This window comes from Garra rufa, unplaced genomic scaffold (genome assembly GCF_049309525.1).
Source record: "Garra rufa unplaced genomic scaffold, GarRuf1.0 hap1_unplaced_003, whole genome shotgun sequence".
Taxonomy (NCBI): Eukaryota; Metazoa; Chordata; class Actinopteri; order Cypriniformes; family Cyprinidae; genus Garra; species Garra rufa.
Window position 1 is genome coordinate 8,639,624 of NW_027394278.1, and position 10,000 is coordinate 8,649,623.

A 10,000-nucleotide genomic window follows, 5' to 3' on the forward strand; every position below is an offset into this window, starting at 1 on the left:
ATTCTTTACAATATAAAAACAAATGTAAAATCCCCTCTTCTTTTTCATGACACACTTTACACATTGGATTTTGTTCCATTCCCACCTTGTTTAAAACAGACTCAGTAAAAACCGCTTTATGCCTTATAAAATATTCCAAACATCCTAACTTTGTTTCAACACACCTCCCCCTCATGTTTCTCCATATACATTCTTCTTTTAGATCCTTGAATTTTTCCACCCAGTACTGATTTACAATCGGCTCTTTAAAAACACCATCTCTAAAAACACAATAAAACATTTTTACAGTACATTCTTTAAAATCATACATTTTTCCCCCCAGTTTCACAAAAATATTTCCCTCTGTTTGCTCTCCTTCCATACTCTCTATTCTTTTAATCCACTCTTTGGGTATTGCATTTTTAATAATTTCATATTTATTTGTTATTTCTTGTTTACTGTATTCTTCTTTTGCTTCCTCCATCGCATCCACAATATATTGTATCGGTAAAAAACCCTCTTTAAATTCATACAAAACATCTCTCACTCTTGTTATCCCCACATCCATCCATTTTTTAAAAAATATTGCTTTCTCTTGTTTTAAAATGTTGTTATTTAAGAACAGAGGTTGATTTAAAATGTTTTCTCTTCCATGCGGATTGTACTCGATTTTCGTTAAAAAATTCCCCCAGGCACTAAAAATTTCTCTATAAAATTCGGGTAATCCTTCCGTCATCCAAATTTTTGTTTTCATCCATAATATTCCGTCCCCCATGTTAAAATCCCCACATTTGTTTAAAAAGTATTTCATTGTTTTTTTCCACTCAGTTTTGTTATCTTGTTGCAGGTATTTCTTAACAATTTTTACTCTCAACGCATTTTTTCGCTGTTCCACATCCATTAAACCTAAGCCCCCCTTCTCTATCGCCCCTAAAATCGTATTATGTGCAATCCTTGCTGGTTTCCCCTCCCATAAAAAGTCAAGAAAACATTTCTTCAACCTCCGTTCTGTCCATAAAGGTATTTCAGAAACATATAAAACATACCAAAGTTTAGAAACCATTAAAACATTCAATATTAAAACCTTCCCCTTCAAGTTTAAAGTTCTCAATTTCCAAAAATTTAATCTTCTCTCTATATCTGTTACTAGTTGCTCCCACATTTCATCTCTTACTTTCCTCTCATTCTTTCCCATTACAACTCCTAAAATCCTCATTTCTTCCACTTCCTTAAAATTAAAACAATCCATTAAAACCATAGCTTTACCAAATCTCATATATACCGTTTTCTCCTCATTTACTTTACTTCCAGACCCACTACAATATTCTTTTACCAACTTCATAACTTCTTTAACACTCTCTTTTCCCTTTACAATTATTGTTGTGTCATCAGCATATTGAAAAACTTTCCCCTCAGCCTTATTTCCCTCAATTTCTATCCCTATTATTCTTTCATTCTGTTTTATAGCCAGTCCCAAGGGTTCAGAAACAAGTGAGTACAATAATGCTGAGAGTGGACAACCCTGTCTTATTGACCTTGTTATTTTAAAACACTCTGTTAAAAACCCATTACATTTTATCTTTGTTAGTGCACCCTTATATAAAATCTCAATCCATTTAATAAAATTTTCCCCGAACCCAAAACTCCTTAAAACCTCAAATAAATACCCGTGCTCAACCCTATCAAAAGCTTTTTCAAAATCCAAACTAATTATATATCCTTCTTCATTTTTTTCTTTCATGTACCATATCGTGTCCCTTATACTCATTGTTATGTCGGCTATATCTCTTCCTTTGACTCCATATGCTTGGTTTGTTTTAATTATACTTGGCATTACTTCCTTTAATCTGTTTGCTAAAACCTTCGCTAAAATCTTAAGATCTGTATTCAACATCGTGATTGGTCTGTAGTTTTTTAGATCTACTTTTTCTCCTTTCCTTTTATATATCAATTTCATTAACCCCATCCTTGTTCTTTCATTAATCTCTTCCTTTTCAAAAATTTCTTTAAAAACCTCATTTAAAATCTTTGTTAAAACTTCTTTAAAACAAACATAAAATTCAGTTCCCAAACCATCTATTCCTGGACTTTTCTTTTTATTCAGTTGATTTATTGCTCTTTCAATCTCGTCTTCCCTGATTTCTTGGTCACATTCTTTTTTATGTTCCTCACTTACTTTTGCTTTTATCTGATTCAACAGTTCCTTTTTTTCCTCCTCTTCCACCCCCCTTGCACTAAACAGATCCTCATAAAAATTCTTTATTTCTTTTAAAATATTTTCATTCCCTTCTACAATTTCCCCATTTTCCCCTCTTATTTCTTTTATCGTTTCAGCTTTCCCTCTCTTTTTTTCCAGATCAAAAAAGAACTTTGTACATTTTTCTCCCTCCACCACATATTTTGCTTTGCTTCTTAACCTCGCCCCCTCATATTCCTTTTCTTCTATTTCTTTCAGTTTCCCCTCCATTTCCTTTATCTTTTGTATGTCTTGAAATTCTTTATTCAGTTCCATTTCCAAACTTTCCTTTATTCCTCTTTCTTTGGATCTTTTGCATTTCTGAATAACACTACAATACCTGATTGAGAATTTTTTGATTAAAAACTTTACACTCTCCCACCATATTCTCTTATCCTCTTCATACATTCCATTTTCCTTTTCTTTTTCTATAATTTCTTTCACTTTTAAAACATAATCTTCATTCTTTAAAATCTGTGTATTTAAAATCCATACTCCCGGACCTCTTTGCATTTGACTCCAGTCCAACTTAAAAGATAAAATCTTATGATCGCTAAAACTTGTTTCTTTGTACTTAATATTTTCTATAAAATTCTCCACATTTCTTGTACATAAAACATAGTCAATTCTAGTTTGGCATACAAACTGCCCTACTATTTGTCTTCTCGAAAATTCTTTTTTCTTTTCATTTCTTTCTCTCCACACATCTATCATATTATTTTCATCCATTAATGCTTTTAATTCTTTTCTTCCTGTATCTGTTTTAAAAACCATTCCTTCAGCCATATCCTGTTTACTAAAAACTGTGTTAAAATCCCCCATCATAATTATTTCTTTATACTTCTTTACAATGTTTCTTAAAACATTAAAAAACTCTTTCTTTTCCTTATCTTCCACTGGTGCATGTACATTTACTAAAATCAAATCTCTTCCTTCATATTTTGTCTCAACTACCAAACATTTCCCCATCTTGTCCTTATACACACTTTTACTCACTTTAAAAACATCGTCCTTCATTAAAAAAGCCACACCTCTCCCAGCCCGCCCATCTCCATTATTATATAAAATACCTCCATCCCATCTCTTTTTATAATTATTCATCACATTTTCTCTCCAGTTTGTTTCTTGTAATGCAACAATGTCTTCCCTTTTACATTTTTCTTTTACTTTTTCAAACTTCCTCATGTCCATCAGACCCCTTGCATTAAAAGCAACACAACTTAAAACCATTAAAAGTAAATAAAAAAAATACATAAAAATCATTATTCATCATTTTCTCCCTCCAGGACCCTTAGCACATCAAATCTGTTAGTCTCTGTCATAATCTTTTTTCTTGCACTTTCCAAATTTGGTTTTACCTTCAGTGCTCTCCTTCTTATTTGTCCTTTCCCTCCTCTGTCTTTGTCCATTTTGTCCATCTTTATTCCCTCTTCATTGTCCGTTTCTTTAACTTGATCCAACCTTCCTTGTCCATCTCTCTCCACATCACCCAGAAAAGTATTAAAACTGTCCGACATCTCCATCTCTGTCCATTGAGTGTCCTGCTCCACCTGTTAGGCCACTGTTGGGGCAGCCGTGGCCTAATGGTTAGAGAGTTGGACTTGTAATCCAAAGGTTGCAGGTTCGATTCTCAGGTCCGGCAGGGATTGTAGGTGGGGGGAGTGAATGTACAGCACTCTCTCCACCCTCAATACCACGACTGAGGTGAGTCCCTTGAGCAAGGCACCGATCCCCCAACTGCTCCCCGGGCGCCGCAGCAATGGCTGCCCACTGCTCCGGGTGTGTGTTCACGGTGTGTGTGTGTTCACTACTGTGTGTGTGCACTTGGATGGGTTAAATGCAGAGCACAAATTCCTAGTATGGGTCACCATACTTGGCCTCACCTCACTTCCTCCTCCTCCTCCTCCTCCTGTTTGTTCGTTATTATTAATGTTGTCTTCTCTTCTTTCTCCTTCCTCTCTGCAGCTCGGTCCTCCTTCCGTTTCTTTTTGTTGTAGTCCTTCCTCCTCGTTGTTTCCTTCATGCACCTGTCTGCCCACCTGTTCTTCCCTTCCTCCTTCCTCTCCCTCCATCCAACATTCACATTTATTTAAAACTTCCTGACACCCCGGGCACCTGACAGCATTGCAATCTCGTGCAAAATGTCCCCTCTCCTCACATTTGTAGCACACAAAATTTGGGCATTCTATTAGCAGGTGATCCGGGCTCATGCACAGCCTACAGGTCTTCACCTGATGGCTGTGCATCACCCGGAAGTACTGCGGCCCTTCGGCTGTTTCTAGCCGTGTGCTATATGGCAACGATGCCACTTGCTTGGGGAACCTCACCTTAAGGAACCTTGTTCCATCTTCAATGTCGGTGCCCGGGTAGCGTCTTCTTTTAATTTTGGTAATGGGATCAACTCCCCATCCCTCCAATTTTCCTAAAATTTCTTTGTCATCCAGGTAGACAGGCAGGTGCATGAAGGAAACAACATAATCCCTGTTTTGTAGATTTTTTACTTCACAGTCCACTCCTTTTATTCTTAGTCCATCAATTAGTTTTTCACACGTTTCTTCTTTTTCCATTGTCAGTTCGTATTCTTTCCCTTGTCTTGGTCTTAGTGCTAAAATTTTGCCATGTCCACATTGTTCCGTTACAGCTTTAATAATGTCCTCCGCTCTCACCCCAATCACATTCTCCACATTCACAATCACTGTAGCTTCCTTTAAATATTGTCGCTCAACAAACTTTTCTCTTACTTCCTGTTTTTTTCCATTTGTAGCTCGTGGTCGTTTATCCAGTCCAATGTCGTTTGCCGTGCGTGTTCCTCCTGCCAGTCCAGTCTCGTTTGCCGTGCATGTTCCTCCAGCCAGTCCAGTGTCCATTGCCGTGCGTGTTCCTCCTGCCAGTCCAGTGTCGTTTGCCATCCGTCTCTCTCCAGCCAGTTCTGTTTCGTAATCCATTAATCCGTCCGTTTTTTTTAAAGAAAAATAAGTTAAGAAAAAAAAGGTTTAACCACCCTCCAGCCAGCAAAAATGCTGCTGTTAGGTGGTTTTATAACTGAAAAAAACACAAAAAAACTAACTTAAAGTAAAACCACTCACAAAACAAACAAAACAAATCAAACACAAAATGGAGGAGAGCCTTCCTCTCCCAACTGCTGCCAACCACTTCCTGTTGCTCTCTAGCGCTCTCAGCGTGGTATGGCCATAAGCGAGGGCTGCTCCAAAAAGTGGGCTATTTAAAGATCAGCCTCCGTAAAAGCCAGCATATTATATAAATAGTGAAGAAAAGGCAAAAGCTTACAGCACCTGGTATTCCCAGGCGGTCTCCCATCCAAGTACTAACCAGGCCCGACGCTGCTTAGCTTCCGAGATCAGACGAGATCGGGCGCTCTCAGCACGGTATGGCCATAAGCGAGGGATGCTCCAAAAAGTGGGCTATTTAAAGATCAGCCTCCGTAAAAGCCAGCATATTATATAAATAGTGAAGAAAAGGCAAAAGCTTACAGCACCTGGTATTCCCAGGCGGTCTCCCATAAAAGTGTAACAATCGGCCTTATCAGCCGAGTTACAAGACTAAAATGGGGTCAGATTTAACTGTGAGAGATGACTAGTGGTTAAAAGAATGAGACATAAAAGAAAATTGGTTTAAATAGATTTGGTGTATTTACAAGGTTCACATAAAAGACTTTAAAACAACACGATAAAACTAGGTAAACTCTGTTAAAAGAATACAGTTCATTTGTCCATACCCTAAAAACAGGTAAACTCTGTTAAAAGAATACAGTTCATTTGTCCATACCCTAAAAACAGTCCAAGAACCCCAGTGTGTTGATAAGTCCAATGTGAGTGTCCACCAGTGTATATACAATCCACAGAAAGTGTAATCCAAAGTTTGCAGGTGGTGAATGGAAAGGTGAGCTCTAAAATTAGCAACTCCTCAATCCAACAGTTTGGTGACTGTCCTTTGTTTGTCATGCTGCTCTCTTATACAGTTGTACTTCCTGCTTCCTGTCATGTGTCTAGTCACATGACAGGCCAACCATCCATTTACTAAAGACACATACACTTAAAATGTTAAGAGTAATAAAATGGCCTAAAAAACATGTAAAACACTTAAAACTCTATAATACATGTAAATGATTGTAATAAATAGAGCGGTAAAACACGTCTTTCTAAAAGCCAGCATATTATATAAATAGTGAAGAAAAGGCAAAAGCTTACAGCAACTGGTATTCCCAGGCGGTCTCCCATCCAAGTACTAACCAGGCCCGACGCTGCTTAGCTTCCGAGATCAGACGAGATCGGGCGCTCGCAGCGCGGTATGGCTATAAGCGAGGGCTGCTCCAAAAAGTGGGCTATTTAAAGATCAGCCTCCGTAAAAGCCAGCATATTATATAAATAGTGAAGAAAAGGCAAAAGCTTACAGCACCTGGTATTCCCAGGCGGTCTCCCATCCAAGTACTAACCAGGCCCGACGCTGCTTAGCTTCCGAGATCAGACGAGATCGGGCGCTCTCAGCGCGGTATGGCCATAAGCGAGGGCTGCTCCAAAAAGTGGGCTATTTAAAGATCAGCCTCCGTAAAAGCCAGCATATTATATAAATAGTGAAGAAAAGGCAAAAGCTTACAGCACCTGGTATTCCCAGGCGGTCTCCCATAAAAGTGTAACAATCGGCCTGATCAGCCGAGTTACAAGACTAAAATGGGGTCAGATTTAACTGTGAGAGATGACTAGTCGTTAAAAGAATGAGACATAAAAGAAAATTGGTTTAAATAGATTTGGTGTATTTACAAGGTTCACATAAAAGACTTTAAAACAACACGATAAAACTAGGTAAACTCTGTTAAAAGAATACAGTTCATTTGTCCATACCCTAAAAACAGGTAAACTCTGTTAAAAGAATACAGTTCATTTGTCCATACCCTAAAAACAGTCCAAGAACCCCAGTGTGTTGATAAGTCCAATGTGAGTGTCCACCAGTGTATATACAATCCACAGAAATTGTAATCCAAAGTTTGCAGGTGGTGAATGGAAAGGTGAGCTCTAAAATTAGCAACTCCTCAATCCAACAGTTTGGTGACTGTCCTTTGTTTGTCATGCTGCTCTCTTATACAGTTGTACTTCCTGCTTCCTGTCATGTGTCTAGTCACATGACAGGCCAACCATCCATTTATTAAAGACACATACACTTAAAATGTTAAGAGTAATAAAATGGCCTAAAAAACATGTAAAACACTTAAAACTCTATAATACATGTAAATGATTGTAATAAATAGAGCGGTAAAACACGTCTTTCTAAAAGCCAGCATATTATATAAATAGTGAAGAAAAGGCAAAAGCTTACAGCACCTGGTATTCCCAGGCGGTCTCCCTTCCAAGTACTAACCAGGCCCGACGCTGCTTAGCTTCCGAGATCAGACGAGATCGGGCGCTCTCAGCGCAGTATGGCCATAAGCGAGGGCTGCTCCAAAAAGTGGGCTATTTAAAGATCAGCCTCCGTAAAAGCCAGCATATTATATAAATAGTGAAGAAAAGGCAAAAGCTTACAGCACCTGGTATTCCCAGGCGGTCTCCCATCCAAGTACTAACCAGGCCCGACGCTGCTTAGCTTCCGAGATCAGACGAGATCGGGCGCTCTCAGCGCGGTATGGCCATAAGCGAGGGCTGCTCCAAAAAGTGGGCTATTTAAAGATCAGCCTCCGTAAAAGCTAGCACATTATATAAATAGTGAAGAAAAGGCAAAAGCTTACAGCACCTGGTATTCCCAGGCGGTCTCCCATAAAAGTGTAACAATCGGCCTTATCAGCCGAGTTACAAGACTAAAATGGGGTCAGATTTAACTGTGAGAGATGACTAGTGGTTAAAAGAATGAGACATAAAAGAAAATTGGTTTAAATAGATTTGGTGTATTTACAAGGTTCACATAAAAGACTTTAAAACAACACGATAAAACTAGGTAAACTCTGTTAAAAGAATACAGTTCATTTGTCCATACCCTAAAAACAGGTAAACTCTGTTAAAAGAATACAGTTCATTTGTCCATACCCTAAAAACAGTCCAAGAACCCCAGTGTGTTGATAAGTCCAATGTGAATGTCCACCAGTGTATATACAATCCACAGAAAGTGTAATCCAAAGTTTGCAGGTGGTGAATGGAAAGGTGAGCTCTAAAATTAGCAACTCCTCAATCCAACAGTTTGGTGACTGTCCTTTGTTTGTCATGCTGCTCTCTTATACAGTTGTACTTCCTGCTTCCTGTCATGTGTCTAGTCACATGACAGGCCAACCATCCATTTATTAAAGACACATACACTTAAAATGTTAAGAGTAATAAAATGGCCTAAAAAACATGTAAAACACTTAAAACTCTATAATACATGTAAATGATTGTAATAAATAGAGCGGTAAAACACGTCTTTCTAAAAGCCAGCATATTATATAAATAGTGAAGAAAAGGCAAAAGCTTACAGCAAATGGTATTCCCAGGCTGTCTCCCATCCAAGTACTAACCAGGCCCGACGCTGCTTAGCTTCCGAGATCAGACGAGATCGGGCGCTCTCAGCGCAGTATGGCCATAAGCGAAGGCTGCTCCAAAAAGTGGGCTATTTAAAGATCAGCCTCCGTAAAAGCCAGCATATTATATAAATAGTGAAGAAAAGGCAAAAGCTTACAGCACCTGGTATTCCCAGGCGGTCTCCCATCCAAGTACTAACCAGGCCCGACGCTGCTTAGCTTCCGAGATCAGACGAGATCGGGCGCTCTCAGCGCGGTATGGCCATAAGCGAGGGCGGCTTCAAAAAGTGGGCTATTTAAAGATCAGCCTCCGTAAAAGCCAGCATATTATATAAATAGTGAAGAAAAGGCAAAAGCTTACAGCACCTGGTATTCCCAGGCGGTCTCCCATAAAAGTGTAACAATCGGCCTTATCAGCCGAGTTACAAGACTAAAATGGGGTCAGATTTAACTGTGAGAGATGACTAGTGGTTAAAAGAATGAGACATAAAAGAAAATTGGTTTAAATAGATTTGGTGTATTTACAAGGTTCACATAAAAGACTTTAAAACAACACGATAAAACTAGGTAAACTCTGTTAAAAGAATACAGTTCATTTGTCCATACCCTAAAAACAGGTAAACTCTGTTAAAAGAATACAGTTCATTTGTCCATACCCTAAAAACAGTCCAAGAACCCCAGTGTGTTGATAAGTCCAATGTGAGTGTCCACCAGTGTATATACAATCCACAGAAAGTGTAATCCAAAGTTTGCAGGTGGTGAATGGAAAGGTGAGCTCTAAAATTAGCAACTCCTCAATCCAACAGTTTGGTGACTGTCCTTTGTTTGTCATGCTGCTCTCTTATACAGTTGTACTTCCTGCTTCCTGTCATGTGTCTAGTCACATGACAGGCCAACCATCCATTTATTAAAGACACATACACTTAAAATGTTAAGAGTAATAAAATGGCCTAAAAAACATGTAAAACACTTAAAACTCTATAATACATGTAAATGATTGTAATAAATAGAGCGGTAAAACACGTCTTTCTAAAAGCCAGCATATTATATAAATAGTGAAGAAAAGGCAAAAGCTTACAGCACCTGGTATTCCCAGGCGGTCTCCCATCCAAGTGCTAACCAGGACCGACGCTGCTTAGCTTCCGAGATCAGACGAGATCGGGCGCTCTCAGCGCGGTATGGCCATAAGCGAGGGCTGCTCCAAAAAGTGGGCTATTTAAAGATCAGCCTCCGTAAAAGCCAGCATATTATATAAATAGTGAAGAAAAGGCAAAAGCTTACAGCAC

General features: G+C 38.8%; 8 non-coding genes and 1 pseudogene across 8 annotated transcripts in view; all 9 read right to left on the reverse strand.

Moving 5' to 3' along the window:
* Nucleotides 1-5,496: 5,496 nt before the first annotated feature.
* Nucleotides 5,497-5,615, reverse strand: LOC141311315 (5S ribosomal RNA). The gene has a single exon (XR_012348775.1). It is a non-coding gene; the product is annotated as a 5S ribosomal RNA (ribosomal RNA).
* Nucleotides 5,616-6,416: 801 nt separating this feature from the next.
* On the reverse strand, nt 6,417-6,535 carry LOC141310255 (5S ribosomal RNA). Its single transcript, XR_012347801.1, has one exon. It is a non-coding gene; the product is annotated as a 5S ribosomal RNA (ribosomal RNA).
* An 84-nt stretch (nt 6,536-6,619) lies between these two features.
* Nucleotides 6,620-6,738, reverse strand: LOC141310785 (5S ribosomal RNA). The gene has a single exon (XR_012348263.1). It is a non-coding gene; the product is annotated as a 5S ribosomal RNA (ribosomal RNA).
* An 801-nt stretch (nt 6,739-7,539) lies between these two features.
* LOC141309996 (5S ribosomal RNA) lies at nt 7,540-7,658 on the reverse strand. The gene has a single exon (XR_012347542.1). It is a non-coding gene; the product is annotated as a 5S ribosomal RNA (ribosomal RNA).
* An 84-nt stretch (nt 7,659-7,742) lies between these two features.
* LOC141310797 (5S ribosomal RNA) lies at nt 7,743-7,861 on the reverse strand. The gene has a single exon (XR_012348275.1). It is a non-coding gene; the product is annotated as a 5S ribosomal RNA (ribosomal RNA).
* Nucleotides 7,862-8,662: 801 nt separating this feature from the next.
* Nucleotides 8,663-8,781, reverse strand: LOC141310443 (5S ribosomal RNA; annotated as a pseudogene).
* Nucleotides 8,782-8,865: 84 nt separating this feature from the next.
* Nucleotides 8,866-8,984, reverse strand: LOC141310810 (5S ribosomal RNA). The gene has a single exon (XR_012348288.1). It is a non-coding gene; the product is annotated as a 5S ribosomal RNA (ribosomal RNA).
* Nucleotides 8,985-9,785: 801 nt separating this feature from the next.
* LOC141310352 (5S ribosomal RNA) lies at nt 9,786-9,904 on the reverse strand. Its single transcript, XR_012347896.1, has one exon. It is a non-coding gene; the product is annotated as a 5S ribosomal RNA (ribosomal RNA).
* Nucleotides 9,905-9,988: 84 nt separating this feature from the next.
* Nucleotides 9,989-10,000, reverse strand: part of LOC141310237 (5S ribosomal RNA) — a 119-nt gene continuing 107 nt past the window's right edge. Inside the window, exon 1 of the ribosomal RNA XR_012347782.1 lies at nt 9,989-10,000. This exon is cut by the window's right edge and continues 107 nt beyond it. This is a non-coding gene — a ribosomal RNA (5S ribosomal RNA).